The sequence below is a fragment of the Ornithodoros turicata genome, chromosome 7 (assembly GCF_037126465.1).
Source record: "Ornithodoros turicata isolate Travis chromosome 7, ASM3712646v1, whole genome shotgun sequence".
Classification (NCBI taxonomy): domain Eukaryota; kingdom Metazoa; phylum Arthropoda; class Arachnida; order Ixodida; family Argasidae; genus Ornithodoros; species Ornithodoros turicata.
Window position 1 is genome coordinate 12,017,449 of NC_088207.1, and position 26,682 is coordinate 12,044,130.

The window sequence follows — 26,682 nt, forward strand, 5'->3', positions numbered from 1 at the left end:
ATGTGGAATCTATATTGACTTTACTAAAGCTTTCGACTTCATGGGCCATTCATTACTCTATAATTAGAATTATATGGTATTCGCCCCATAGGTTTTTAAAATCATATTTAATATCACAGTAGCAGTAATTCTCAATAAAATATTACTGTGCTCTTGGCGTACTGCCAAACGCGTAGAAAATGCGATAACGTTGCATCCTATGAAGCGCGGTCCATGCGCTGTGGCCGTACATGGTTTGCGTACGGCGCAACGGCAAACCCGACCGTTGGTTGCCGTGGACTTCCTGCAGAAACGCTGGTTTTGCCTGCAAACGAATCACACCTTGTTGAAGTCACCGTACTCTTCCGTGAGCGTTTCCAAACATCTAGCTGAGTGTAATGGCGGCGCACCCTGTCATTAAAGGGCTCATATCTAATTATATATGGTCATCCATCCAGCGTTATTGTTTCCTAGTGTGGGGCACCATAAGCCAGGTAAACAATCCATTTCCTACCTTCTTCTGATAACATATCGGGGGACACTGTGTAACCTGCAAAGGAACATAAATTCAACAATGTCCACGGCAGGTCAGAAGCAGATATTCACGCGCTAGTACAACACACCATTAACGCACGCCAACCTACGAAAGCGTTTGCCTTTGCCTGTGAAACTCGCAAAAGGTTACTATCCTACCAGTCAGTGCACACTTCATATTAGTGGCCCCATTTATTAAGGATCGCTTACAGCGAACCGAAGCGTGATAGAGAACCTATTGCGCTGATGTAAACACCTCGGAGCGTTCCCAATGACGCGCCGACTCGGTCCGCTTCTGATGGGTGGGCAGAGACTGTACGGCATGTAAAGAGCTCGATATCGTTAAGCGCATTGCATAATGTGGAATAAAATTCGCTCTGTACTTGCAAAATACTTGCATTATCACAAGAAAATTGTTCAAATACTACTCCGGCCCCGAAAGCAAAATTAATAAATAACTAATGTGTTTCGACCACTTTCCTTCCACGTTTCAAATGCGTCGGTTTCCACAAAAAGGACTTCAAAAAACAAAACAGTCATTCCGGAATCATGCGCTTGGTTTTCAATGTTGGTGCTAACTGTGTCCTTTTTCAAATATCTGTTCTGCCAGGGCTAGGTAGAGTTACATGAGCCACAAATAGCATGAGTGAAAGAAAACGTGAACGGTTGCCAAAATTATAGGGAACAACATGCAATTGAGAAGGAAAGGAATTGGTTCCCGTAACTTTATTGCAAGAAGCAGGTAACTAGTTGGACTTGAAGGTTACTCTCTGAGGAAGAGTAATTACGAGGGGTGTTCAAGTCAAACCGTGGCTTTCTGTCTCCTGAGTGTACAAATGGCTCGCGCTACTTCTTTTTCGTCATTTTCACACGCGACAGGCCTCCGCGTTCACCACGTGGTGGTCCAAAGTTTCTGCAAAACAGAAGGCACGTGCTGGACAAAATGGCAGACAACGAGGTGAGAGCGCACATCGAACAGTGAATTGTGACGAAGTTTCTCGTGAATGAAGGCGTAAAGTCATCTGAAATACACAGAAGACTTCAGGCTCAGTATGGCCACGATACACTTAGCCGCAGCAAAGCGTTTGAGTGGTGCAAACGGTTGCAAGACGGCCGTAGATCAGTGCAGGACGGTCCCGGCCTGGGCGGCTCAGCACTCAGTGTCAGAGTTCCTGAGAACATCCAACTTGTGGAGCGCCTGATCCTCAAGGACCGACGGATAACATGTCTCGAACTGGCTTTAAAGACGGACCTTTCCGTGGGAACGTTGAACACTATCATTCATGAACACCTCCAGTTTGGAAAGTTAGTGCCCGTTGGGTCCCGAGGCAGCTCTCTGTGTTTGACCGGCAGAGAAGACTGGAAATCTCCCAAGAGCTAAGGTATCGTTTCGACACTGCAGGACAGCCGTTCCTAGATCGGATCATCACGTGCGATGAAACGTGGGTGCACCATTTCACTCCTGAATCTAAACGCGCATCAAAACAGTGGAAGCATCCGGGCTCGCCAGCTCCCAAGAAGTTCCAAAGCACCCCGTCTGCTTGTGAGGTCATGGCCACGGTTTTCTGGGACAGGGCTGGCGTTGTTCATGTTGATTTTCTGCCCAGTGGTACCACCATCAATAGTGCATATTACTGCCAGGTTCTCAGGGATGATCATAAGGCGCTGAAGCAAAAGCGGCCGGGCCTCATCACCAAAGCAGTCCTCCTCCCACAGGAGAATGCACGTCCGCATACCGCGCATCTCACGACACGCACCTTACAGGAACTTTACTGTGCGTTGCTGCCACATTCCCCTTATAGTCCAGAACTCACTCCCAGCGATTTCCATGTCTTCGGGCCACTGAAGGCGTTCCTTGGGGGCCGCCAATTCAGCTGCGACGACGACGTCAAGAATGCGGTCCGATCATGGCTGCTAAGCGCCGGTAAGAATTTGTACATTGCTGGCATCCAAGCCCTCGTGAAACGCTGGGACAGGTGCATTAGTGCAGCTGGAGATTACGTTGAAAAATAAAACTAATTTCTCGCCTGTAAGTTCATTTTACTTTTGCGAAAAATGAAAAGTCTCGGTTTGACTTGAACACCCCTCGTAGTTACAGCTAATTTCTCACTCCAATTTTCATTTCCAGTCTCGCCTTTTTCCCATGTGCATGGTTCGCCCCATGTAAACACAAGCATTTCCATCCCAATATCTGAGCGCTCGGACTCGGCGCGCTTAGAGCAGGCCCATGTAAACCAATGATTGCAATTCATGTTCTTTCCCTGTCGTGGTAGCATATCGGGGGACACTCCGTAACCTGCAGTGTAGGATAAACTCAGCAATGTCCATGATAGGGTAGGAGCAAATATTCGCACACTAGCACAGCACAGAGTTTACCTCTACACGCTCTCTTAAGAAAGCCATCGGCGCCTCCTGTGCAACTAGCAAGAGCTCACTATCCTGCCACTAAGTATGGACTTAATCTGATATATCATACAATTTGCAGCCTTCTCCACACTAATGAATGCAAGTGAGGTTCTTACCTTGTCGTGGTAACATATCAGGGTACACTCCTGCAAAGAAAAATAATCTGCGTAATGCCGATGGCATGCAAGCCCACAATCAGATATTCGAGCACTAACGCTACCATGAGCACTATTCAAGCACTAACGCTACCATGATCCTTCGCTCATTATGAGAAAAGCAATTGCTATTGGCTGTAAGTCTAGTAAAACACCACTAACACTACGTCTTGTACCGCAGCCACTCGAAATACTGGCAGGCATGAAGAAGAGAGCGCTGGGGGCACGAGGAAACCCAAGTGATAAAGGAGCTGCTACCCACAACTACACGTGCTGCGAGGTAGATTTCGTAGAGGTGCAATAAATTTGTGATGCACCGTAAACGTAGGAACCACAACCCACAAGCAAATCTCGAGTCCCGCAACATTCCTTTCAACAGACCACAGAAGCGACCTGCCATACGCAATTACAGTCTTACCCCTACCTTTGTGTGCACGTGGAACCCATACGTATGCATTAGAACGAGAAACTGTGCTAGTTAACACGGGTTAATTTAGAATGGCAGAGCACGAAACATACGTCGTCTTCTCTGCCTCCACCCACGTGTGTTTTGCGCCCTACCACCCGTCCGTAAGGTTCCTACAGATAGAATGTCAGTTTGCACTGCCGCACAAGCAGTGGAATCCGTTGACAAAATTTCGTCAAGTGCTCAACGTACAGCGGTGAATCAGTTGCCATCTAATTGATTCGCATCCTTTGCTACTCGTCCTACGCAAATACGCACGATACGCTGAGAGCAATGACACTGGAGCATACTACAGCCTCAAAGCTGAAAAAGTTAGAACAACGCTTGGCCGTGGAAGGACCGCATCGTTGAGACCGCCGCTCTAGCAAGCATTTCCGTGACATGGAGAGCATTCTTGGTGACTAGACTGACGTTCAATAAGACTCTCCTGACATGCCCGTTCAATGTCCAATGTCGAACGTGCAAGTGATTCACGACTCTGCCTCCACCCTTCTTCGCCAGAGTGTGAGAAATAATCCTGGAGTTTATGTCCGTATGTCCCCATGTGTGTCCGTATGCGTCATGCCCGCCTCATTAGCTCTGCTTTCGGCCACGCCACCAGGGTTCCGTACATTCTAAGGTAAGGCAGCCCAGCTGCGTGCAGATTTGAACCATCTATTGACCACGGTAGCATCAGCCGTCTCTGATGGAAGAAAAACCACAAAACGTTAACTCGATGTGGAGTTTAAGTGTCATTGATTGGTCTCGGGAAGAGGTTATGCAATCTAGCATTAAGAACTGCTGGAGACGATCTGGGCTTTTGCGCTCGTCCCTACCAGGAGTGGAAAATGGAACCAAAGGCAACATCACTCTTGCTGAGCTTCAACGACCTATCAGCATGTTGCATCCAGAAGCACCGGATAGCACAGCAGAAAACTTCGGTGCGGATAACGACGCAGTCGACACCAGTGTTCCATTAGAGGGTGACGCCATCTTGGCTCAGTTGCATCGTGGTAATGTCGCAGACGAAGAAGAAACGCAGCCTATCGAATACGCACCTCTCCTGTAACACGTGTCAAAGATGAATGCTAATTTCAAGCAGTCCACTTTGCGTTAACTTTTTGAGGTAACTGACACCAGTGGCGATCCCTTCCTTTTCTTTCTTTCTTCTGCACCAATACAGAGGTCTCCTAAATTTTTGGGGTTTCGCTGGAAGTCTGCTTGATTCGCCTATCCGTAAATTCACTATCCGGACGAAGATGGTCGACTCTCCAGGGGCCGGATAAGCGAGACATGACGGTATATATTGACATAAGTGGGAGAGTACACACGCAGGCTGGGAGCTGCCAAGATGGCAGATATCACAGCGTCCACAGTTGCATCAACCTTTCTCTCTTCCTCTCTACCTCGGTCGTGACTGACTCGACTGCTTGGACCTGTACGACTAAGGACCACAGCTCACCATAAACTAAAAGTTGCCATTACGGCGCGAGACGAGCCAAACCATTGGTGCTACCAACTGCCACTAATTCTACCTAGTATTCGCAGCGCATTAGAAACATGGTAAAAGCGATAAAACCCCAGTGCAGGGGACACTGAGAGACGAAACACAGACGAAGCACTGACTGACAAAAAACTTGTTAGAAACATGGTTTAGTCTCCCTGTCGCCGAAGCGTTGTACGGGCCAGGCGTTCGCCCCGCAGCAGAGTGACTGCACCAACGTAGGCAGATTTGAATCCGACAAGCCACGTTAGTTCAGTACCTGCGTGGTTTCCGTGCCAAGATTCGAGCTGTACTGTCTCCCCGCGAGAGCCGCCCTTTCGTAATTGCCCGAGGTCTCGTAATAAAATCACTCGTCTTTAACCGTATGGATGTGCTATTCCGATTACTTCAGCCTCCCTACTCAGGCCCTGTGCTCCACCGGAACGAAAAGTTCTTCCATGTGCTTGTAAATCAACGATCGTTCGGCATCTCGGGGAATGGAACCTGCAACGCCGTCAGCGTCGAGCGATGTTGAAGATGCGAAGGCAGAGAGCAAAACAAAGAAGGACGCTGGCAGAACACGAGGGACAGGGAGGACGAGGACAAGCATGACGCTGGCGGCACGGGGAAACAACGGGTAATAAATTAGTTTTTGCCACGGCCACGTGTTGTACCATTGCTTGCTTACACGTGCTAGGTGGCGGTGGTAGTGGTAATGGAAGTGCTCGCCGCTATCGGCCTAGGTGGGCACGAGCAAACTGTGCAAACATGCAGACATAAGTATGAGAGCATCTGCGCACTGCGGGAAACCTAGACCCCAGAAGGCCCAGACAGCACAACCGGCATTGGGATTCGAACCCGGGTACCTCCCAGTCTCAACGTGACATGGCCAGCACCCTAACCTCTCAGCGACGCCAGCTAGGACACATGCTAGAAATCGGATAACATTTGCAGTATCGTTCATCTTAACGATGGCGATTCAGCTTCCTACCTCGCGGTGAAGACGTGAAGTGGGATATCCTCTGACCTGCAAAGGTAAAAGAAATGTGTAGATTCACGCAGGCATTCGTGCAAAGGCGCCATACACCATTCAATATGCGCTCACTTTCTAGAAACTCATGCCATCGCCTGACTAACAAGACGGTCCCGTTCATCCTGTGAAACCATCTCCAAACTTTTGAAGAAAACAACGTTGTAGATATTGATTTATGGCTGCTAAACATGCACATGAAAACGCTCAGTTCTAGCACACTGGCGTTACAAAGCTGTTCCATACGCCGAAGGTCGCGCGCTGGGCGAACGCCACCTACATAGAGAAATCCTGCAAATTGCTTCCTCTTCCTCCTTGACTCTGTGGATACATAAAGTCAGAATTCGTCTGCTACTGCGATTCACCGTTCTGCGAATTCAAGAACCCCCAAATGATTGCAGCTCATCTGCAACCTGCAGACCTAAATATTTAGACAAGAAGTTTAAGATGCTTTCCAGAAAATCAGTTTTGAGAAAGATTGAGCCCTTTTTACGCTTTATTTCCAAGTTTTCCCATTTAGTACGCGGGGACGTTCAATCACAACTCGCAGACGACGGTGGTTCTTCTCCATGGCCACGACCGCTAAAAGCATGTTCGTGATTGACTACGGCCGTTGAAAACACGATCCTGATTGGGTGACTCTTAATTGCTACGTCACGTCGACGAACTCGCGGGCTTTCTGTATCTAGGTGCTGTTGGCTGGCCACGCTCCTCCGTCGCTCTCAACTCTTCACCTCCTCGCCGGTTTTTAGAGTGACGTTTCAGAGTGGCGAAAGGAAGTGCATACTTTTGCATATTTTCTCTTTCCATGACGTAGCTGGCCACTGGAATACGACCTTCGTTGCACAGCGTCTGACCCGAACCAGGACCGGATCTGAACCGTAATTACTAGCTCCGTCCTGGTATTGAACCAGAACCTAACCGATCTAACAATTTCGGTTACCGGTTCGGGATCATTGGTGTGTTTGTGTTATCTACCCTGTCGTCTGGTGGCGACATCGTAGTATGTGACACAATGCTCGAGATCTGGCGGTCCATTCAATAGCGCTGGACATACAAGGCTAAGTGTGAAGGAAACTGTCCCCTCGCCGCCGCTTATAGTACAAGAAGCATATTTTGTCATTCCTATCATTTGAAAGTTTGCAGCAGCAGTGCATTGCAACAACATCATGTGGAACATTAAAAAAGTAGCCATTGCGTTCAATAAGGCTGGACTGTACTGCTGCTGCAAGTGTGCCGCGACTCGCCTGTCACAGCAGTTCAGTCCTGCCATTTGTAACTTGTAATAAGTGCCCAGGCGCTGGCCGAAGTTGTGCCAGCCTCTCAGAACGTAGACACAAAGAAGGCGAAAGGAAGCACATGGAGTTGAATGCAAATTTCTGCTAGTGAAGTTCCTCCAACTATATATATGTTAGTGCATCAGCCCAGTGACGCTCAAGAAAACAAGTTTTGAGACTTCGATGTGGCGTTGGAAGATTCATTTGAGCAATAGTCCCCAGTTCATTTGTCTTATGAAGATGCGACATTAAGATATTCCAGGACATAGGTGCGCCTCTGCCAACCTTTATCTGTGTCCTGCCCATGGCTGATCCACTACAAAGCTTTGGTGTTTTCATCCTTTCCTATCGCACAGGTGCGTAGAAGACGGGACGGCCTGAAGAAAATCTAGTTCAGAACTTGTCCACATATGACACTGCCAGTGGCGTAGCCAGACCTCCAAGGTAGGGGGGGCTCGATACGAAAACTCACCCCCCCCCCCCCGCCGCTGATCCTGTGTCGACAACACACATACTTGTGCACACTGCAAACTGAGGATTAAAAACAGGAACGAAAATAGTTGATTTAGACGTTCACAGTACGATTACATGTATAGGCTGTCATGACCAATGAGGTGGTGTCACGAGATTGGAAGTATTTTGACAGCTCATGCTTTGAAAACCATTCAAGAGTGCTTCTTAGATAGACGCCATGAACTGCAAGAACTTTCGCGATCGTCACACTGGTCCCCCCCACCCACACACATATATTATGTTCCCGGATTTGCATGATTTGTGTGGGTCGGTCCGTGGCAGGTAGGGGGGGCTCGAGCCCCCCCTAGCCCCCCCGTGGCTACGCCGCTGGACACTGCAAACATATAAGTCAACCTGTAGTATTGGTGATTGTGGAACTATCATAGCAGGATACCATGCAGCCAACTTGGAGCGGTACATACAGCATCTCAATAAAAATGAGTACGCTGAACTTCAGGCCCAACACAAGCACATGAGCAGCAAGCGCGCCAGAAGCGACGTGGACGGGTTTCCGCCGGCCAAACGGATTGATCACGTGCTGGTATTGTCCGTCAACGTTCAAATTAAAGGAAAATGACTTGATCCAAGGATGTGTAGAAATTGGCACAAAAAAATGGGCGGGCTTTTGCAGCCGTCGAGGACTCCGGTTTCAGAAAACTCATGGGTCCTGTTATCAAAGCATTTGGTGGGAAACTTAGAGGAGCATGGAAGTGACCCCAAAAATATTTTTTTTGTTTTTCGCTGCGACGTCTTCTGCAACGAATAAAATGACCTCCTGGGAAAGAACGATGAGCGCAGGTGTCCTACAGAGCACGCGCAAGGCTCTGATCCGCACACCTTTAAAGGGACTCTGACCAGAAGTTCGACAAATATTTCGTTTGCATCTATTACGAAGGTATAATATGCCTCCAAGCCACACGCGAAATGTTTTGGCTGTGCGCGGAGGCAAAGTTTGCCAAACAGGGAGCTGAAAACCGGCTTCGCTTTTCCCTCTCAACTCGCGCAATCGGGGCCGAAATCTAGCCTCTTTGCAGTGGACATCCGCCAATTTCCGTGTGCGTGACGAAGTCACGAGGGCCACGTTTCATTGGGCGCCCGGACCGGAAGTTCTGTTGTTAGTGAGTTTGTGAGAGCGCCGGCATCCGTCCGGAAAGCGATCTTCAATATGGACGTCGAAGGAAGAAATGCGGAGACTTCGAGCCCGGAACTTCTTTCTGACCTTTCTGCGATCGAGACATCGAGAAGAAAATTCTGCGTGCTGAACAGCTCGGTAGGCTTTCGAAACGTCGCCGATGCCGCGAATGCGAGACGAAGTTAGAGCTCTACGAACATCAGTTACAGATGAAGCAAACAGCATGAGTCGCCTGTCTTCAGGTAAGCGATGAGCTTTTTAACGCACACTGTGATCAAACATGTAAACGTTCGCAGAAATTTCGTGTTCTGATATCTAATGCGCACTTGCTGTTCATGGTGCCGGTGTGGCTGGTGTGTCATAATGCCGAAGGAGATCGAATGCTTGTGCTGCAAGGAGCTCGAAAACACTGCCGAATGACTGCAGTATGAGTGCATTACAACCCACAAAGATTTCCAACTTCTACTCTTCAATATGACTGTCCTGAAGGTCGCATATTGAACTCCGTGGGCACGCGAACCTATGAGCGACTGTATTCACAAGTAAGTCACATGTGTCCTTGTCGAACGATGTTAAAATTTGGGCGCCCAAAACTGGTTTGGTCCTGCAATAGAGTCGTTAAAAACTCCAGTACAGGGCGCAGCACATAAATAGGCTATACAGTACACGACTCTGAACTGGAGAAAACCAATATAGGCAATTTTGTAATTGTCAGTGTGCTGTGTCCTGAGTCACGTTTTTATGTATTGCCCTGTGCGTAAGGTTTTAGCGTAGGTTTTTAGCGATATTGAGTGTTCTTGATTGTCGATTCAGTGAAAAGTAAAACAATTTTGGGTTCTAAAAGAACACAGCATGTGTAGTAATGTACAAGGTGTGGGCAGGTAAACTGCAGTTACTCTCAGGTACATGTAGAAATGACAATGCACACACACTGTACTGTAACCGGTTACCTATTTGCCTAAACTATATTTTATGTAAATCTGTGTAGACGATGCAGATACACTGCGTATCGCCAGTTTGCAAGGTGAGTATGGCACAAGCTTGGAAAAAACAAGATCATGGTCATCCCAGCCTGTGCAGTGAAGAGGGTCTGGCAAGCCTTTCCCACAGAAAATGCCACAGGCTTCAAGTACCCAAGATTCTAACTGGGGGTACCTCTTCGCACAGCTCGTCTATCACATTTAAAATAATTCAGCATCTGTATTTAGGATGATCTATAGCTCTCAGGATGATGCATGGTTCATGAGTTCAACATGTTGTGTTGAAACACAACACTAGTCCTTTTTAATGAGTCTTGCGGAATGATAGATGAGCACTCCTTTCGTGACATTGTGTACCATTGCTACAGTGAACAATTTCTTGAGCAAGACTGATGAACAAACAAAAAATAGAGTCTTGTCTTCCAAATATGTATGTTCCTTGTAACTTCATGTATGTTCCTTGTAATTTGTTAAGTGATCCATGTTGATGTCCCCCCTCATGTAATGCCTGCAATGGCCTTTGAGATATATTCATAAATAAATAAATATCAAAACTGGAAAAAGATGTAACACGTATCCTCTCTTTGTGTGAATGATACATAGACATTCTCAGAAGATTTGTACATAGTCACACTTTGCCTCATTTTGCATAAAGCCTAGTTCCACCTCTTATATCATCTCCGCATCTTCAATCTCCAAAGCAGTACAAGGCTAAAGTAATCAGTTACTACATAAAAAGAAGAAGGGGAGGAAAACAAATGCTGGCACATCTAAAATTCGAAGAAACCCTGGTACTTTCACGGGGCTACTCACGGCTCAGTGCTGGATCAGATCCCGATGGAAAACAGCTTTTCTGAGCCTCAGTGATAGATTCCCTTGATTGCACTGACTGTGAGGCACATCTCATTGGCTTGGTGGCAAGTGGGCTTGCGTCTGATAGTAAGATTTGGAAGAAAGGGAGCAAGGAACATCTCTCTACGGTCTTAAGAAGGATATCAACGTTTCCTGTCAAGGTACAGCATTTCATATTGCTTTCAGTAAGTACAACACTCCTCATAGCAGTTACCATTCGTGTTGGGAAAGCATGCTGAAGTTAGCTCAGGCAGTGCATCCAGAACTGTGAATCGGGTTCATAGAGAGCACCTGGTGAGAGGGACAGCAACAGTGTCCAGTAAAGACTCTCCAGGAATTTTGTGCAGGTTTGGTGGTCACACCTTTTAATAGTGTTGATGGAAAGCAGGGTGTGTGAAACACTGACTTCTGGTAGATGAATTCTTGTTATTTATAACCAGGTACCCATGTTCTAGTAATCTAGAAAAAGCCTTGGCTCTCTTGGAGGAAATTGCTAATGAATCTGAGTGTCTTTTGTGGAAACAGGTTGTAACTGCCTTTCTATCCACCCTTCCTAGTTGCCCTAGCAAAAGCAAATATGTAATGCTGTACACCATATCTGATGCTAGCACACTAATTGCGTTGAGTGTTCTCAGGCTTCTGAAATGGAGCTACCTCGTACATACGCTGTGCCATGTCGGCAAGAACATAAATCAGACTGCCTTTACTTTTTAAATTGGCCCTTCAGTGCTTCATGTGACTGCAAGAATGGCACCCCCAAAACAATAGGCAACAAGAATGATTTCTGCAATGTATTGAGCTTTGTAAAACAACAACTTTATTTGAAAATATATTCCAGAAGCCGGGTGACAACCTCATAATGTAGCGTCCTTTACTGCAAACACCGCTCAACACAACGAATCAAAACAGAGCGTGAACGTTTTGTCGCCTATCCGGGTGGCATCATCAGTACAACAGAGGCCAAAGATGAGCAAATCAGCCTATCTAAGAGGGAATCTTACACATGCGATAGGGGGCCACGGTATGTACAGGTATGTACAGGTATTACAGGCTGAAGCATCACGCCTGATAAAGCAGGATTCTAAGAACTTTCTAGGGTCCCATCGCTAGTCATGAGCAAAGGTTACTGCACCATCAAAATATATGTCCCTTAGGACAGCAGTGGTAGACTGATTCGGTCCTGTTTAGTTAAGCTAAGCATTAGTAGCCCTGGCTCTTTTAGTCTTGTCCCACGTCTTTTGTCTATCTCGCCAATGTAGGTTGTATCAGATTCTATGCACTCAACTTGATATGCACAGTCAAAATGCCTGATGGGCACAGTGCCCTCCAAGCAGCGTATGAAATACATTGGATGAAAGGAATGCGGACCACCGATTTGACTCCTTTGATGTTGTTTTTGATTGTTCTCTGTTGGAGGGATGATGCCACCTGGATGGGCAATGAAACTCTCTTTATTCTTAATTGTTGTGTTAAGCCAGTGTTCTGAGTAAAGCATTTTACATTATGAACTTTGTTTGAATGATGATTAGTGGCGAGCTTCATACCCTGGGCCACTACTCTAACAATTGCTTGTGGTAGTGTGGCGAAATGGAATAACGAGCCTTGTAGACAATTTACTTGGCAATATATTTATTTCTCTCTCATAGGTTGAAGAACCCAGTGTGGTGTTACATAACGGAGGGGCACGTAATTATACAAGACCGATCACCAAAGTCCTTGCTTTTGATTAGATTAAAATGTGAAGCGATTGTAATATAACAAATGCTGCATGGTGGCGATATGATAGGTTCTCCTCACGAGTTGTCGCCACACTTACGGTTAGTTGAGAAACTGCATATCCAGGTAGCAGGATCAAATTTTAATTAGGCTACTTTGGCCAACACGCGAGCGTAGAGCACAGTGTCAAAAGCCCTTACAAAATAAAAAGAATACTGCATCTACATGGACCCAGAAATCAAGACAGTTTGAAATGCTGTGAACGAATTCCACTACGTTAGTTTTGCATGAATACCCTTTTCTAAAGCCATGCTGGAATTTAAAAAAAAGAAATTGACAGAGTCAACTTGGTTGACAACGTGGTAGTACATGATGTGCTCCATTAGTTTACAGGGAACCCTAAAAAGTGGAGCTGGTTAACAGATAGAAGGCAGTCACCTCTTCTGGAGACAGGAATAAGCTTGAGACCTATGTCCTCGACTCGCACACATACTAAGAACCTTTGACACAGATTAACGTATCTTCATTCCAGCTCTTTCACTTTCAGATGTTCATCTCTGTTGAGTGGTCTGTCATTCTTGTAATACAGATTGGAATTGAAATGCAGGTGCATAAGGGATGCTCTGAAAGAAAAAGTGTTTGGTTTTAGTCCTCTTAATGTTTCTGAAAACGAAAACAAACTTCACGGTGACTACTCTTCTGAAATTAGCAATTCCAGGATGACAGCAAAAAAAATATCTTGCCATATCATTATATCCACCTGGCACTTCAATTGAATAATGGCAGTTGAAGATGACGATGATTCAATTTAATGACGCATAAGTAACTCGGGCTATAGTGTGCCAAAACCATGGTAAAACTGTGACTTGTTAAATATCAGATGATTATACTAAAATAATATACTTTGTTGGTTGGTAAATTGAGATATAGACAAAAACATGATATGATAAAAATAAGCAATTGAAGAAAAGGCAATTGTTGGCTTTGTGTGACTGATGTCGAGTTTGCCACACTACGTGTTGAATAATAATGTACGCTGATACGCTGTAGCATATAAAGTACAATCATACACACGCTCAATATGTGGTGGATATGTGAAACCAATATACACATACTTACATTTCAAACTTTCTTGAAAAAGGCAGTCCAAGTCTGTCGGATTTGCCAGACTCTATACAAAGCCAGTAAGCACAGTGTGGAATGACTGATTCATCTTTCGAAGGCAGAGGTGCAGCTACCACGACGCTTCGTCATCTCAATGCTTCGGAGCGGCATAGCCTTGTAAGAAGCCATCAGAAGGATCTCATAACCATATCTTGGTCGAAAAAGTGGAGGGTTCTGTGGGATATGTAAGAAAGCATACGCGTTACACAACAGCTACGAGAATGATCGACTGCACCTGCATGGTTTTCAGTACGTAGACTTGGAACTGAAAAATAAATGTGCTAACCTTGTTGATACTACTTTTCCGTCAGGACCACACGAGAGCACATTTGGTTTTTTTAGTTGAAGGTATCATCAGGTCCCCATGCTCCTTTGAGATGCAGCAGACAGAAGTTCGCTGAGGCGAGTGACTGCCGTTGCGGTTCGTCGCTTCGCAGCAGATCAAGAACAGTACACCGCAACGATAGGTGAAACGTTCAGAATATGGTGACCAACTCCAACACCAACCCAATGACCCGAACAAAGAGGATGAACCGGGAGTCACACAAGTTCGCAGTTAGCAAGCTGGGCATACGGCATCCATTACAGCTGACCGGATACGGAAGCATATATCGAACGCCGTGTACAGATTGAAAAGAAAATCGTAGAAACTGTTGCAGGTGATAAATGCAGGGTATATTTTTCTTCTTCGGGCTCTGTAACAAAAACATATTAACGTAGAAATGCCATTTCACGAAGGAAATTGACAGATATTGCGTGACCACGTGACGCGTTTGAGCCAATTGTGGGTGTTGCGAGTGGCCCCCGTGTTGACGTCATCTTGATGGTGGGCCGGGGTGGATATTCTATATAAACGTATGTTTTCTCGGTTTGACGCTAGGCGTGCTGCACTCGGATGAAGTCGAATGTTTAAAATTCGAGTTTAGAGAAACCGTGGGGTTTTAATGCGTGAATTTTCGCATGGAGAGTCCTTGTTGGGTGCTTTATCGACTACAAGTACGAAAGAGCTCCCACAGTTTCTGGTCAGAGTCCCTTTAAAAAGCCCTCTCCACGTGCAAAGATCGCATCGGCGAACGAGAAGACGTCGTGACGTATCACGGGCTCTGGCACTTGACCAGTAACGTCCAACGGTACAGCTCAAGGATGTATAAGCGACGCGTGAGCTGAAAAGAAAAAAAAAGAGAGAAAAGGCACTGAGCAGTTTCTACGTCACGCGGGGCTCCTGTCTCTCATCCGCGAATGCTTTCTCCGACTGTATTTTGTAAATTTTATTGCGCATTGACAATACGCTGCGGAGCGAAAATATTTTGCATGGTGACTCCTGCTGGACAGCTTCACAGGTGGAGCAGGGTTTTGAGCCATGTTAGATGTAACTTCCATTCTCGTTTAAGGCTAACGCGGAAATGGTTAAAAACTTTCTGATTCAAGAAGCTACGGGTGCTAGGAACGTTCTTGCGTATGAGCTAAAGGGTCACCTGGTATCTCTAAAAATAGACTGCGCAAACCACGTTCATCGGGCTGTCTTGGGTGTGAATTTCCAGTACATCGACGACGGAAAGCTGGTGCTCCAGACTCTAGCAATGAGACAGCTATTCCAATGCCACACTGGAAAGTACCTAAAGTCGGAAGTCTTGGATGTTCTGTCCATCTACGGTGTGCTGCCCGAGCAGATATACAGTATAACGACCAACAATGGCGCTAATATGGTTAAGGCCGTTTTTTTGAGAGAGGGAGGCGCTTGAGGAGACCGCTGTCGCTCTGCTAGCAAGTGGTGACGAGGAGGAAGATTCTACAAGAACAGAGGATTACTTAAGGGAGCTGGAGCAGGCTGGCTCTGCCAATAGCGAAGAGCCACTACTACAGGGCGTGAGATGTGCCGCACGCACGTTACAGCTGACTGTTCACGACACTTTGTAGAACGAAAAGGCCCAAGACACAGTTGATAAGTGCCGTGCACTAGAACTGCCCCAGATGCAGACAACGATGCCCTTGATCCGAAAACTGAAACCTAAGAAGCCTCTTATTGACACCCGACTCTATGGATGTCAACGTGTTTGGCCGCAGATGCACAAAGACATCCAACGATGCGTAAGGACCAGCATTCTCCTGCTAAAGTTCGAAGGCACGCCGGTAAACTATTCAGCCGTTCCTTCCTCCGCGCGTTTACAGGTCCATATCAATGGACCAATACCCCCATCTCGCAGTTTCAAGTATACTTTCTCACTTCCGTACACCGGTTCGTCAAGTGGCCTAAGGCGGCTCCCTTGGTTCAAATCCCCCACCAAGAGTGTCGGAAGCTTTTATCAGAACATAGGCAGCCCGATTTGGACACCCGTCAACAGTTAGAACGGTTAAAGGTTGGCAGTTTCAGTGCGCACTTTTCACAGTGTAACCAACCTCATCAGAAACAGACATATACAAAAAAAAAAAGAAAACAGCCCTACCACACTGCAGCAAATGTGCTAGTCCAACGGCTGCATCGACTGTTGAAGAGAGCTCCTATACGTCTTAGCCCAACCCTGTGCAATGGGCTCTGCATGTTCCCTTTGCGTTACTGGGGATCAAATCAGCAGTAAAACAAGATATCCGACGTGCCCCAGTATAGCTGGTCTACGGTTCTGCGCTCTGGATTCCGGGAGATTTCCTCACGCCAAGCTAAGATCGATCCCGTCAATCGCCTATACAGTGACTCCATACAAGAGCTACTTCATTTGTTCCGTAACGTTACCTCAGTCCCCACTGGCTTCCGACGCGAAGTGCCGTCTTCTTCAACCGCCTGACCTACACCACCCACATGTCCACCAGGATAAACCGTGTGAAACCACCTCTCATACCCCATTATACACTACCTTATCCCGCACTACCTCGCACGTCGAAGACTGTGCGCGTTTAATTCAACGACAAGCAGGACACCGTCTTGTTTGAACCGGTCAAGCCTGTTTATACATCATCACACCTCTCCTTTCCTGGTCTTCTTGATCTCCATGCCAATCCTGCTCCTCCACCGGCGTTCACAACGCGAATCACCTAGTCTTTTTGTAAGCCACCCATCTATGCACTTACAACTATCTAGAAGGGCGGAGCGTGCAGAGCCCTCTGTGACTCGCGCAGACTGTCACGGTAATACAAGTGCGTGTCCCAGTTATTTCTGGGGAAGACGCCTCCGCTAGTTAGCCGTTTTACAAAGGCTCAACAGGGTGCAGCCATAGTGTTAACAAACAACGTCCAACACGCAATCTGCTTCACTTTCTGCGCCCGAAAAGACTAAATTTGCAGGTTCTGTAAATCAATAGCAGTCAAGTCCTTGACGAAAAATTTCGGTGGTCTTGGCCAAATTCAAATCACCAACGCAAAGTCATACACGTACTGCTATACTTCCTGCACAATGCGGGACATTGAACTTTAATGGGACGCTCTCTATTAAACTTCACCGGAAAGCAAAAAAAAAAGAAAAGAAAAAACTTAGACGATCGTCTGATGCGACAAATAATTTAACAAGAGCCATAAACAAAAAGAGTCAGTCCCGCCCACATAAATAATTGCAGTTGGAATTCGTACCAGGTGGTGTCAGAACATTGGGGGACACTTCGTGACCTGCAAAAAGGAACGAAATGTATGAGAACCATGCGAGGACAGAAACAACAAATGTTGCATCTCAAGGTACAGTTAAAGTGAAGACGATTGTTGGAATGTTCATCTCCTGACCGGCGTCCCAGCGATATACATGTTTAGACAGAATTTGTGGTTAAGACAGAAGAAAACAGTCATATTCCGCAGTTACCCCACCAACAAATGACAAGGGGCTCCGTCTGTTTTTGAATGACACTAAGACAGGTCACACGTTCAACGAAGCAATAAACATATGAATGGCAACTCTATACATAGCAACTTCTCACCGACGGTTGCTCTATCTGTTAAACATTATCTGACAAGACAGCACAAGCGTTTTTAAACTATAACTCTGTTTTCCTGCTCGTTCATCGCGCACAATAACGCCGAAAACCGACGCGAATTAGCCGAGTAGTTTCTGTGCAATTTGATGTAATGCAGAGCAAAAGCAGACACCGGATGTTGAGAGTATGGCGGAATACCCTCTCTGAAAATCGGAGAAAACGTCACACGAACAAGAGCAGTCATTGAGCGCACTTCAGCGTGGACAAGTCCAATCAGAGAGCGCCCTTCGGCGATCGGCGTGCCGACGTCTGCAAATCGCGGTGATCTGTCATCAGCCTCTGGAATGTCGTTTTTAGATTAGCGCAGGATGTGTTCGTACAACCAGGAAGGTAACACCAGGTTCCGTCAGAGCTACCTTCGTAAACGAAAATCTGCGTATTTAAAAATATATTTTCCCTTTGCACAGGGTGGTTGCAGATGAAGTAACCCCACATTTCCGCACATAGCGCGTTCTCTGCAATCTGCATACCGTACGAGCTTCCGGCGCATTTATGCGGGGCAAATCGAGAGAAAAAATAGTGGTAACCAAACTTGGTGAAAATAAAACCGTTAGCAACGCGAACTTCGCTCCGTGTATTTCAACGGGACATGGCGGTGTAGCACAGTTGCATCGCCCTAGCGCTGGGGGTGCCAATCACGCAGAAAGAAAACGAGATCTGGTGCGCATAGTGGTAGCTTGACACAACTGTGCTGTGGCCGACATATTGCCTTCTGCGTAGGAAAACCGGGATGCACGGAGAGCAATGTTTGCATGGATAACTTTTTTGTTACGTATAAAGCTTGGATACTACGATTTTTTGTTCGTTTTCATCTGAGACATTCGTCCTCTCGCGCCACCGGAAATTCATGCGGTAAGCATGGAACGCGATACGTGCATAAATGTGGAGCTACTTTATCTGCACCCACCCTGTGCATTGCCATGTGAACGTGAAGGAGACAAGCTCAGAGATAGTCGCCTGCGCTGCACCCAGATCGGTATGCCTGGCCTACGCCATCATGATGTTGCTATCGCCGGGGCTTCCTTAGGTGCACACTCACTACGACTCTTAAAACAAGGGTATGTAATACGTAAACAGTTTCCGGAAGAGAGAGAATTCCGGCCAAGCAGACTGTGGAGCTGTGCCAAGCGTTACGGTATCGGTCTCATAGACACGTTTCCGAATGCCATAGTCGCTTTAACAATCCCTTCTAGGCACTATATATAAAAAAAGTACGTGCGTGTCTGATCCTCATGGTGAGTACATAAAGGGTAAAGTGAGGCAAGGTGACAAGTGGGGCAAAGCGCAACGTTTTTCGCTCGACGCCTCCTGTCTCAGAGGCACGTTGCTCCATGCTCTTGAAACTTTACTCATAGGTGGCTCTGCAAGTCCGCTTCATTGCACGTGATAATTGTCCGGATTGGTGTTTGCGTTGGAGAGAGAAAAAAAATCGGTTAATTCAGCCTGGAATGTACAGACCCTCAAAAAAGGCGCGATTTTTTTCTGCAGTCCTTTTTCTTTTCATCTGTGCTGCAGCGTTGCGCAGGCTTATTCTGTCAATGTAAGTCTACATCCTATTTCTTTACTCATACATCTAGATATTTGCAAAAGATGGGCACTTTGGTTACCCGGTGTTCAGCAGAAAAATAATTCATGTGATGATATGCACGCAGGCTTTGTCTGCTCGCATTGTAAAAAATAATTTGTGTAGTTAATTACCACGGCTTGTCCCATCTTGCCGCACGCGATGTCTCGCCTTGCCTAGAGGGTCGGGGCGAAGTGAGACAATCTGCATTTTTGAGTTTTTTATTCTGCGCTTATTTTAGACCGGCTAAACCCGTTTTGCATTTACAGGTCAGAAGCTCTAGAACCCTGGGAATGTGTCTGTAGCTAATATTTTTGAACAACACAAAAAAGAAAAAGTTCATATTGAATTGCAAATTTGGGTCTCATCTTGCCCCAGCTTACCCTATGCACAAGACGTAGCCTGGTTTTCACAGTGCAGGACAACCAAGTACGGGAAATGAGAGACACACAAGGGTGACGCTGAAGTCGCAACTAGGTGCAGGAAAGCGAAGCCTTTTAGGCTTCGTGTCGGTGATGCGCCATATATCTCCACTACGATGATTGGGCTCCTACTGAAGGAGGCTTATACCCAAAACGCACTGTCACAGACAATTTGGATCGGTCGGCAATCCTGGTCGGCGCAACCCTGCTGGGCACGCCGTGCCGTCCGCACTTCACGTTCGTGATCTTCGTTTTCATTTGCAGCCGTCTGGTGGACGGTTTGCACAATACTTCCAGAAGTTTCAAATTAAAAGAAAACACTGGTCCAGGATGTCCACTTTAAAGAAATTCACATTAATACAAATGCGATTTCATCGGTTTCGGCGTTTGTCGATGTTGTTTTCTTCGTGAGGGCCGCTGTCATCGCCGCCATCTTGCCAACCCGGAACCGGCAGTGGGAGTATAGCGCGAAGACGAAGGGAAAGGAAGCCACTGCGCCTGCGCCAACCCTCCTCGAAGTGTGTAATCATGTTCGCGAACGGGGGACACGTGTCTGCGTTGTTGATCTCTGTCGCCGAGACTCGCTTTGTCCGCACCTGAGAACGATCACAATCACTGCCTAATCACGATTGCACGCGATGTGGATCCTGTATCAGTGCGTTTTGGGTATTACTGATGCACTTATCTCGATCTCATTCTCCGACAAGGAAGGCCTCCAGAATTTCACAATGTATTCTCTCCCTATAGGTTCCGGCTGTTGTGGTCTCTTCGAGGCTTGGCTGACATCTGCAACGGCTGCAATGTAGGGTTAGGGGGCCTGACGGAGTACCGCGTATTCTCGCCTTATGTTCGCATAGCCTAACGCTGACACACGTTTCGGTTTGTCCTATCTAAACACTAGCACAACTGACGGGAACGTCATATGCAAGCTCCTCTGTGTAATCCACATACAGCTTCCTATGAGCGATACTGCATCCTATCAAACCTCGAAGGGACAACTATAGGAACAACTTATAGGAAGAGAGTAGATCGCGAAATTCCCGAGACCTTCCTTATCGGAGAATGCCGTCCAGATAAGCACATCAGCACATCATCAATGCGACTCATTCTGGAGGGAGCCTATCTTAGAGGAGATAAACGGCGCGTCATCAACGCGTTGCATAAAAAGGTTTACTTTCCTGCAATATAGTTAGTTGCAAGTGCAGCGTCGTCCTTGTGTGCCCCTCATTTCCTGTCTTTGGTTGTCCTGCGCTGTGGAAACCATGCTAAGTCTCAACCAACTACGCCGTTATTCGATGTTAGTATGCAGGACGCACCCGCTTATGCGTGTAATTGCCCGTGCAATTAGGTCATGTAGCTACAATGGGCCACATCCCCTAACAACACACGCACACTGTCGTCTCGGGCAGGAGAAGAAAGTTTAATTCTATCCATCTAGCTCAAATAAGTAAACACCTACTCAGCAGTGATAGCGAACCAAATGACGATGAATGATCTGTAAAGGAAAATATAGACGTATTAGTGCAATACTCGTATATAATATATATAACACATAACATCACAAAGGCGTGATTTCTTGGGTACGAAACTAGTTCTGACAGATACATATTTTTGCTGCGACCAGGCAACAAAAGAATATCAGCTAGCTATGTGTGTGTGTGTTTTATTTCTGTTCAAATGTTCGATTGGTTTAGGTCGAAGCACACAACTTCGAATCGTGAAGTTCGTACGTTTTCCTTTCTCCCTTTATATAGAAGTGACACGATAATCTACCACAAGACAACAGTGGAGCTTGCCCGAAGATACGTCCCGCGATTCTGGACCTGTCACTCACCCCAACACATGCTGGTCGCATTGCAACGGCAGAGGAGGCCTGGGGCATGAAGATTTATTAAAGAAAAGGAAAAAAAAAGGACAGCAACAGCATCGTAACAACACAGTATACCACAGGTCCGGGTAATGTATTTTCCATCCTGAAGAACCCAGCACCAAGATTTGCAGCCTCTTGCTTTTAAAGGGTCGGCTTTCAGCTCCCCACTGCGTCTAACCCACGCACTGATGACTGCTGTGGCTGCAGGGAGTGCACAATTTTCGTCATAGCATATCCCCGTCAAAGCTGCCTCACCAGTGATTGTGCGGGCGACTCTGTTCTCCACCATGGCCAGTGACCGGTTCCTTTCTCGCTCTCAGTGAAGTCTTGAAGCTGTAAACGCTTCGAAAATTACCCTTTGCGCCCTTTGCTCTGAAGAGCCTCTGCGTCACGTGAGTTTTCCTATTAATCTTTGGGTGCGTTAAGTAGGCGTCCCGGGGAGCGAGTGTTTCATACTCCGTTCACTTAACGCTACACAAGCGCCGCTCGCGCACCCGGGAGTGTGAGACTCCGAGCCGCTTTTCGCTCTCCTGTTTCATTTGCGTGAATCGAAGGAGACGACAAGCGCCTGGGTGCTTGAGATTTTCTGTGACGTAAGTCCTCTTGAGGTACGATAGGACGACCGTCGAAGTGCGAGCTCAGAAGCAAAATACGGACTTTCTATATTACCCAATGCTCCGGTCGTCATGCTTTTTTTTTATTAGTGAACAACTTCCACAGCCATGTCCGCTGTGATTCGCTGGAAATGCAGTGCTCTAATGCAGACACCTTCATGCCATGCACTCATCTTCACAGTAAATGATGGCTCCTACGGTGCCTGTGACAAACTCCCATCTTTCCCATTTCATTAGCTTACAAGGAAAAGCCTTCACAACCACCGCCGTCTCTTCCAACGTTGCTATAGGTTCAAACTGACGTCCGCCGGTGTGCTGCATGAGCAGACAACAGGAAGGGGCATCAGCGCTCCAAAGTTGCTTTTCGCTGCGTGGTGGCTCCGGTTGTCTCACACTCCCGATTTGACTGCGCGAAAAGAGGGGCGCCTACTTAACGCACCTTGTCTAGACCTCCGGGTTCATAGAGGCCCTACCGCCCTCGGTGGCTCCGGCGCTCTAGCACTGGGCTTTTTTTTTTTTATTGATTTCACTGTACAGGGTAAGATGATCGCCTTCCAGGCCGAGACTGGGAGGGGACGCCGGTTCGAATCTCGGCACCGACTGTTATCTCCGAGGTTTCCCCTGGGTTGTCCGGCGGACTTGCAAGACGAATGTCAACACAGTTCCCCCTGAAGTCGATGCAGGACGCATAGTAGACCCCATGTCCCCCGCTCCTTTGTGCTGTCCTCTCTTCATCTGTCCACGTCTTTACGCCGCTCCTATAGCCACAGTTGCACTCTTAAAAGAAAAAAAGGGTGTACTTTAACTCCTTTCCTTGCCACATATATAACACCCTTTTGGAGAGTACAATTACGCTCAAAAGGGTGTCTCCTCACTCCCTCAAGGGAGGAGCATAACACTATTTTTCCTACTGGAGAGTAATATTACTCCCCGGCAGGGAGAAGGTGTTATGCTACTCCCTTGAGGGAGTGAGGAGACACCCTTTTGGGCGTAATTGTACTCTCCAAAAGGGTGTTATATATGTGGCAAAAAGAGGAGTTAAAGTGCCTTTTTTTAAGATTGTGGTTCTCGGCGCTAACTCGGAGTAAAAAAACGTACGTATAAAATTGTTAAAAGTGTTTCTACCAGTACAGTGTTCCCCTCATGTCACGACCTAATGAAGCATAAATGAAAGATATAAGAGGACTAACACTCACAACATCAAATGTGCAAACAGAAGTGTTGGTATGCATACACCAGTGTCCGAAATTTGCTGAAATCAAGGGTTTCTTTCATTGACGTCTGAGACAAATCGAACCTGTAGGACAGGTTTATTCCTGTTAGTTCACTTTTTAATGATTATTTCGTGCAGATTCGAGGGATTTAACGCTAGCTGACAGCCACATTTAGTGAAGAGTGCACGCAGTGTATTTGTCCTCTCTCTCTCTCTCTCTCTCTCTCTCTCTGTCCCAGCCCTCAGAACAACAATTGTCTGATGTTCATCTGATGCCGCCTGCGTCGATCCCGTCGTATGATTGTGTGTATGAGTGAGAAAAAATGTAAGAGTGAAAGGAGGATGAATGAAAGAGTGTGGCTGGTTTGTCCCTTCAGATGACGCATCCTTGGAAGTCGCTGGGGAGGTGTGTTAGCTTAGCTGAGCTGGTAAAGCCTTGGACCGGTAATCCAGAAGATGCGGGTTCGAGTCCTACAACTAGCTAATCTTTTCAGTGACTTCCACCTTTCATCATAAATTTCTTAGGCATATGAGGCTTTGTATGTATTTGTCCTTTCTATATGTGCTCCAGCCTCAGAACATTAATTATTTCATGTTCAAACCGTGCACCTTCGACGATGAAACGCGCACTGCACTCCCGACGACCGCCACGACCTGCGTGATAGCTCGCTTAGTTGCTTTCGTTTTCAATATAAAGCGAGTCGCCTCAGGGTTGGTGCGTTTGGGAGCCTTTAAAAAATTAATTGGCACAGCTAAAATTGTCAACGTACAGCAAAGCTGTTACATATTTGAAGCGTCGAAGATAGAAGCTTTAAGAAAAGCATACAATTTCTACAAGTTTGTCATTCACTTTACAGTGTTTTATGGCAACGTGCCCATGACATTCAGAACCACTGCACCTCTACGGGAGCCATCAGCATGTCCGGCTGAGGACGATACCAACCACGTCATGCATGCCACTGGAAATGTCCTACTACTGCATTGCTGTGTTTTGTGACACCCGTAGCATTCACATAGCAGCGGTGTCGCGGTATATATAAAAAGACCATTGCTTTAATGCAGAGCGGACATTTAATGTGTCTCGAGACCCTCTCTCATTCACCATACAGTATTATCAAGAGCTACACGAGTAATGCAGTGTCTTTTCACTACCCACTAAAATTTAGAAATATGTCCGGGTAAGCCTTAAAGAAGTAGCGATACGACGTCGCAAGTTACCCCATATAAACGTAAAAGAGGATCCTTTGCACCAATGTGAACCTGTGTTCCAAGTTTTACAGCTTCGCCGAAATTCACCCGCCTCTTACATCAGAGCTCGCGTCGCCGCCAGTGAGGCAGCGCGTTCACCTGGCTACAAATGGGAGCTCTGAGGTCTCTGGCATCTGTGCTTTACTCGGGCGTGTGTCCGGGGGTGTCCTTCTCGCTGAGTACAACGAGTAGAAGAATAATTGTTTTTGCTCGGTTCTCTGCAGTGTAGTACAATGCGCGCATGGTGCAATGAACCACATCTAACAAGGCGTCACATCCCGTTTAAAGCTGGCGTCCGGACAAAAAAAAAAAAAAAAACGCAGTTGAACTGAATGTGCGATCGGAACAGTGGGTGCCCGAAACACGTGTAACCGAAACATTTCGTTTAGAAATCAGTCGCCAACATTAGAAAACGAATTTAAGCTGATTTCGCAGCCGCCTGCCCGCACTCTTAAAAAAAGGGTGTACTTTAGCTCCTTGTTCTTGTCACATATATCACTCCCTTTTGGAGAGTACAATTACTCTCGAAAAGGAGTCCCCTCACTTCCCATAGGGAGTGGGCTTCATGCGCTCTCTGGGGTCACTTGAAAGTAATATTACCCTCCAGTAGGGAGTAAGGGAGTAACGAGACTCCTTTTTGAGAGTAATTGTACTCTCCAAAAGGGAGTGAGATATGTGACAAGAAAAAGGAGTGAAAGTACACCACTTTTAGAGTGTGGCATGAACTCAAGCAAAAGTGTGCGCACCGACGTCACTAGAATATGTTATGAAAGAAGGCTGTCCGCCACAAAATGCGATTTTCCGACTCGCAGACTGCTGCCGAACAGTTGCTAGAAGCATCTCATTTCATGCTTTCGGTGGTATCGGATTGTAACCAGCCTGGCGACGCCGTCAGCTGAGCGATTGGGTTCTCGCCGGCAATGCCAGTGACGTCACCGGAAGCAGGGAAGGGCCGTTTCAAGCCGGCAGTTGGTTGGTTCGGAATTCGATATTTGTGTGTGTGTGTTTTAGGAAAAAACACAACGAATTTTGCGAAACTTTTTGTGTGTCTTCTTTTCGGAAGGCATCTCCAAGTGGATATCACATTGACTTTACAATTTCGGATTCCACGCGGGCACCACCTTTAAGTAGCGGGGAAGCCTTAAAGCAGCAATGAGGTGTCACATTTAACATCCCTCGAAATCCTGCCTCGTCTGTGTAGCCGTCCACCAGGTGTCACCAGCCAAAATGTTTTCGCTCTGCGGCACGTTATAGGAATTTACAAAAAAAAAAAAGAAAGAAAGAAAGGAAGGAAAACCAGGTCGGAGAAAGGAGCCGAGGACGGTCGACACGATGCTCTCGTGACGTGGATAAGGCTCCGCGCCTTATTTCCCAGTTTCCCTTTTTTTTCTTTCTTCGCAGATCACGCGCCGCTTATGCGTGTTATATATGCTGGAGGTGTGTCGCAGTCTGCTTACGTGACGGGAGTAGCACACGCCACGGCGTCCTGTCGTTCTGCGGTGCGATTTTTTCTCGAGGAAGAACATTTTTCAAAGGTGTGCGGAACAGAGCCCTCGCCTGCTCTCATCGTTCTTCCGCAGAAACTCATTTTACTTGGTGGAGAACACTCTGCATCAAAAAAACAGGGTACACAGAATTTGTCCGCTACACTCTACAAAGATATAATTTTGTAATTCGCGCATTTACCTCTCCGCTAGTGTCTGTGGCCATGTTTGCTCTCCCTTGCCTCTCTCTCCTCCTTTAGAACAAGGCCACAGCAGACACGTAATAGGTAGGACAATCAGTGTACATACAGGGCAGCTGCTTAACGGCTCATTTCACTCTTTTGCACATGAACATATACGAGTAAGGTCAGGACGTGAGCCACTCGCCGCAGATTCCTTCAAACACAGCCTCTCCGAGTGTTGAAGCGGCTGATCTACTATTTCCATCCATTGTGGTGCCAGGTGAGCTTCTTGATACAGCCAGGTTTAGTCTATGCGCGGAAGATGTGAAGAAAAGGCTGCCTCGGCAGGAACCACCACATCTTGGCTACATCACAACCCTGGTACTATTCTGAGTAATGACAATGGAACCTCCATGAAAGACCACACGCACTTCACAGATGCTTGGTTGTTTTATTTTACCTTTTT

The 26,682-nt window shown here is 46.8% G+C and overlaps 2 long non-coding RNA genes across 2 annotated transcripts; both read right to left on the bottom strand.

The window, feature by feature from the left end:
• Positions 1 to 491: 491 nt before the first annotated feature.
• LOC135399538 (uncharacterized) lies at positions 492 to 21,101 on the bottom strand. Its single transcript, XR_010424328.1, has 5 exons — positions 21,065 to 21,101; positions 17,225 to 17,260; positions 5,994 to 6,029; positions 3,036 to 3,065; positions 492 to 529 (listed from the first exon to the last, which is right to left on the bottom strand). It is a non-coding gene; the product is annotated as an uncharacterized LOC135399538 (long non-coding RNA).
• On the bottom strand, positions 12,941 to 14,223 carry LOC135399537 (uncharacterized). Its single transcript, XR_010424327.1, has 3 exons — positions 13,953 to 14,223; positions 13,622 to 13,780; positions 12,941 to 13,125 (listed from the first exon to the last, which is right to left on the bottom strand). It is a non-coding gene; the product is annotated as an uncharacterized LOC135399537 (long non-coding RNA).
• Positions 21,102 to 26,682: the final 5,581 nt, after the last annotated feature.